This window comes from Nicotiana tomentosiformis, chromosome 4 (genome assembly GCF_000390325.3).
Source record: "Nicotiana tomentosiformis chromosome 4, ASM39032v3, whole genome shotgun sequence".
NCBI classification, from domain to species: Eukaryota; Viridiplantae; Streptophyta; class Magnoliopsida; order Solanales; family Solanaceae; genus Nicotiana; species Nicotiana tomentosiformis.
In genome coordinates, this window is record NC_090815.1 from 92,568,075 (window position 1) to 92,574,074 (window position 6,000).

The following is a 6,000-nucleotide window of genomic DNA, read 5'->3' on the forward strand; positions in this document are numbered from 1 at the left end:
CTCGATCGGCTGACCTCTCCACTGCACTTTCATAGAAGAATAACTCTTAGACCTCAACTTTCGGACCTGCCGGTTAGAATAGCCACCGACTCATCGTCATAAGTCAAATCCTTGTTCGATTGGAATGAGCTGAAATCTAATACATGTGACGGATTACCATAATACTTTCGAAGCATGGAAACATGGAACACCAGATGAACTGTCGATAAACTGGGTAGCAATGTATGTCTGTAGGCCACCTCACCAACTCCCTCAAGGATGTCAAAAGGACCAATATACCTAGGGCTCAACCTGCCCTTCTTCCCGAACCTCATCACACCCTTCATGGGTGAAACTCTGAGCAAAACTCCCTCTCTTACCATATAAGCTACATTTCGAACCTTCCGATCAGCGTAACTCTTTTGCCTAGATTGGATGACTTTCACCAAGCCATCCTGAACCAAATCATTATCCAACAACCTATCCTCTCCCAGCTCAAACCAACCAACTGAAAAATGATACCGCTTCATATAAATCCTCATAAGGAGCCATCTTAATACTCGATTGGTAGCTGTTGTTGTAGGCAACTCAGCAAGCGGTAGGAACTAATCCCATGAAACACCGAAATCCATGACACAAGCACGTAGCATGTACTCCAAGATCTGAATAGTACTCTCAGACTGTCCGTCCATCTGGGGTGAAATATTGTACTCAACATAACTCGCGTGCCTAACTCATACTGCACGGCTCTCCAAAAATGCGATGTGAACTGCATGCCTCAATCGGAGATAATAGACACTGGCACATCGTAAAGACGAACAATCTCACAGATATAGATCTGAGCCTGCTGCTCTGAATAATAGGTAGTCGCCACCAGAGTGAAATACGTCGGCTTTGTCAACCTATCTACAATGGCCCACACTGCGTCAAAGTTCTTCAAAGTTCGTGGGAGCCCAACAACAAAATCCATTGTAAATACGCTCCCACTTTCACTTAGGTATCTTAAGTATCTGAAGCAAACCACTCGGGCTCTGATGCTCGTACTTTACCCGTTGGCAGTTCAAACACCGAGCCACATACTCTACTATGTCTTTATTCATTATTCTCCACCAATGATGCTGCCTCAAATCCTGATACATCTTGGCAGCACCCGAATGAATGGAATACCGCGAACTGTGGGCCTTCTCAAGAATCAACTCATGAAACCCATCCACATTAGGCACATAAATCCGACCCTGCATTCGCAACATCCCATAATCTCCAATAGAAACCTCTTTGGCATCGAAGTGCCGGACTGTGTCCTTAAGAATAAGTAAATGAGGGTCGTCATACTGACGCTCTATGATGCGCCCATGTAAAGAGTATTGAGAAACCATGCAAGCAAGAATTTGGTTGGGCTTCGAAATATCTAACCTCACGAGCTGATTGGCCAAGGCTTGAACATCCAATGCAAGTGGTCTCTAACTAACTGGAATGTATGCAAGGCTACCCATACTCGCAACCTTTCTGCTCAAGGCATCGGACACCACATTGGCCTTTCCGGGAGGGTTCAAAATGATGATATCATAGTCTTTTAGCAGGTCTAACCACCTCCGCTGCCTCAAGTTTAGATCTTTTTGCTTAAACAAGTGTTGTAGACTCTGATGATCTGTGAATACCTCACACGACATGCCATAGAGGTAATGCTTCCAAATCTTCAATGCATAAACAATAGTTTACAACTCTAAATCATGAGCGAGGTAGTTCTTCTCATGAACCTTCACTTGCCGCAATGCGTAGGCAATCATCCTACCATCCTGCATCAATACCGTGCCAAGCCCAATACGCGATGTGTTGCAATACACGGTGTAACAACCTGAACCTGTAGACAACACCAACACCAACACCAGAGCTTTAGTCAAAGCAGTCTTGAGCTTCTGAAAGCTCAACTCACACTCGCCAGACCATCTGAAAAGAGCATCCTTCTAGATGTGTTAGATATAAATTTCAATGATAAAAAATAAAATATTACTACGGTGCAGGATCACGAGATATGAAAATAAGGATTCAAGCAAATCTATCACTGAAGTATGGAAGAAGTCAAGAAAGGAAGGAGTAAAAGAATCAAGGCAAATATATGTCAACGGAAGCAAGTAAGGAAGATTAATGATTGAAGCGATATGACAACCAGGATGATCGATACATAGAAGGAAGGACCAATATTTCCCGCTGCCCTGATTGCTGAAGATATGCGTCAAAAAAAGAAGGCGATCAATTCCATGAATAAAGGAACAACTTAAGGAGAACTTATGACAAATCTCTTTTCGAAAAAGGAAACGACCGGTAGTCATGGATCGTCTATAGAAGCTCTGTACTTATTCTTGGAATGAATCATAACAGATTCAATTCTAAGGATCAATTCCCTTGGGACTGCAAATCCTTCAACGATATGCCAAAGATTCGCCAAGCTAAAAAGCTCAAGTATAAAACGAAGTATGTCAAGGGAAAAAAATATACTTTGAACCAACCACTATCACTCTTTTTGTTCTACTCCAAACAAGCATTGTAGTTCACTTTAGATCTTTTGTGTAACTAGTGAGAGAAGAAAGATAGAAAAACACCAATAAGGCATTGAATCATGAAGCGAAAAGTAACATAGTGACTAAGCTATTGGTGTAAAGCTACATCAACTCTCTTGTATCGAGAAAATGGGGAGAAAAATTAAAAAAGAACACTCTTGTAACCCAAGGGGACTGGATGTAGGATTCACATTGAATCCGAACAAGTATAATAATTTAGGTGTCTTTAATTCCTGCAGTTTATTTCTGTTTTATTTATATTATGTTCTTACATTCAGTCGACTAATTAGTAAACTAGTCAACTACTTAGGGTACAAAAAAAAAAAAATCGACCATTCCCCCCTCTTGTACTTTCAATTGGTATCAGAGTAGGTCTCACACTTTTATCTTTTGCTTAACAGCTAGTGAGAAAAGATCATGTCAAATCAAGTAACTATTGGAGCACTCTTTCAAAAAAGGGACATCGCAAGTAAGGCCACCATACTTCAATGAACAACATTTCTCCCACTGAAAAGTACGTATGGAAAGTTATGCAAAGTCCTATGATGTCAAAATATGACATGTTATCAAAAAAGGGAAATTATGCACTGCCATCAGCAGCTCAACCGCCCACTTATCCTGAAGATATATATGAATACACAGATGAGCAAATGGTTGTTGTTCAAGTTAATGTTAAGGTACGAAACTTGCTTTATAATGCTATAAGTGGAGAGGAGTATGAGAAAATTTCAAGCTATGATACCGCCAAAGAAATGTGGGACAAACTGAAAGTTACCTATGAAGGAACCAACAAAGTGAAACAAACTCGGATAAACATGTTGGTTCATGATTATGAACTCTTCCAGATGAAAGAAGAAGAATCCATTGAGGAAATGTTTGCAAGATTTAGAAAAATCATTGGCGATGTGAAAGCCTTTGGTAAACCTTACTCGAGTGGTGATCAAGTTCGAAATTTTTTGAGAAGTTTGCCTACCACATGGCAGACAAAAGTAATTGCACTCGAATCTCAAAATCTAGACAAACTTTCATATGATGAACTACGAGGAGATCTCGTAGCGTTTGAGAAAACCCATCTCAAGAAAACGCGTCAGGAAGAAAAGAAGAAAACAGTTGCTTTCAAAACTACAACTGAAGGACCTGAAAATGATATTGATGATGATTCAGAAGCTCTTCAAGAAGAAATTGCCATGGTGTCAAGAAACATGAATGGATTGATGAGAAGATACAGAAATACAAAAAAGGGAAGGATGTCATCCAGACGAACCAGGCAATACAATGAACAAGACAAAAATGATGGAAAATACTTTGAATGTGTAAGGTATGGCCATGTTCAAGCTGAATGCCGAGATCTTAAAAGAAAAGTCTCCAGAGGGTTCAAAAAAAAAATCCTTCAGAAGCTGGAGTGATGAAGACTGCTCAGAACATGAAGAAATAGCAAACATGTGCTTCATGACTATTTTGGAAAATCATAGGAACAAATATTCTAGTTACTGGAGTGATGAAGATATATTAGATGATGACAGAAAAGAAGACACTGAAAACTGTTTCATGGCACGAGGTGAAACAAGCGAGGTAAGACCCTATAATTGTGATAGATGTAATGAATTACAGGATATTCTTGACCTTGCCCTAAAGGAGTCTCAAAATATGTTGAATGAATAAAAAAGAATCAATAGGGAAAGAAGTACTAGAACTTAAACTTGAAGTTTGTGAAATCGAAAGAGATGTGCTTCAAGATGAAGATCAGGAACTGCAAATGCAACATAATAAAATGCACAAATCCATCAGTCACAGTTCTATCAAGTCTAACCAGGCGACTTAAAAGTCAACTAGAAAAGGACCTGTTAGAACTGAGTCCACAAATACTAATACAAGTGGTAGATCAAAAACTGGATCAACCCCTATGTGTCATTACTGTAACACATCTGGACATGAATATTCCTTGTGTAGATTTCGTAAATCTAATGTTTCAGGATGGATTTGGAAACCCAAAAACAACCCTAATTCTAGTAGAACTAACAACTAAAGACCCAAGTAAGCTTGGGTACCTAAAAGAAGGTGATAAATCTATTTTGTAGGAACACCACAGAAAGAGTCACAAAGAAAAATGATATTTAGACAGTGCGTGTTCCAGTCACATGATAGGTGACAAAAATCTGTTCAAAAAAGTTACAAAAATAAATGGAGTAAATGTCAAAAGAAAAAATAGTTGGCACCGACATAGTTCCATTCAATAATAATTCTGATATTACAGAAGTATAACTTATAGATGGACTCAACTATAATCTCTTGAGTATAAGTCAGTTATGTGATTCGGAGTACGAAGTCAAATTCAAGAAAATATGATGTGCCATTGAAGATGAGTCAAGTAAAATCATTCTTCCAAGAAAAAAGGTATGAAAATGTTTATATTCTTTATGGCATTGAAAATTTAGATAGTCATATCTGTTTGGCATCCATATATAATGATCCATGGATGTGGCATAAAAAATTTGGTAATGAAAGCATGCATCTAATTGAAAACCTCTCCAAGCATGATTTAGTTATTGGCCTTCCCAAACTCAATTTTTCTAGAAATCATGTATGTGATGCATGTGAGATTACTAAAAAACTTGAAACTCTTTCAAATCCAAGGACATTGTATCTATAACCAAGCCTTTACAATTGCTTCATATGGACTTATTTGGACCCACTAGAACTGCCAGCATTGGAGGTAAATTATATGCTTTTGTTATTGTTGATGACTACTCACGTTTTACATGGGTGATTTTCTCATCTCATAAAGATGAAGCCTTGAAATATTTTGAGATTTTCTGTAAAGGAATTGAAAGAGAAAAGGGGTATCTCATCATAACCATCCAAAGTGACCATGAAGGAGAATTCAAAAGTAGAGCCTTTGAAGATTTCTCCAATGATCAAGGATATACTCACAATTTCTCAGCCCCAAGATCACCCCAATAGAATAGATAAGTTGAGCGGAATAATCGAACCTTACAAGATATGGCTAGAATAATGATATTAGAACATTCATTGCCAAATCATTTTTGGGCAGAAGCAGTAAGCACATCATTTCATATTCTCATCAGATGTCTTCTAATACCCATTTTGAAGAAAACTTCATATGAATTATGGAAAGGCAAACGGCCCAATATAGGCTACTTCTATCCGTTTGGAAGTACGTCCTTCATCCACAATAATGGTTAGAAAAATCTTGTAAAATTTGATCCAAGGAGTGATGAAGGTATTTTATAACAAACATGCTTTATCTGTAGAAGAATCTGTTCATGTTATATTTGATGAAAATATAACTACAACCGAGAAAGGAATCATTGCAGGTGATAAAGATATCAGCCAAGAAGCATCGCAGGCAAGAAAGTCACAAAAGTCGACTGATAGCACAGACACAGTCATAGAGTCAACATTGAACCTTCTAGTAATCAAACTGAACCACAAAAGGAGTCAA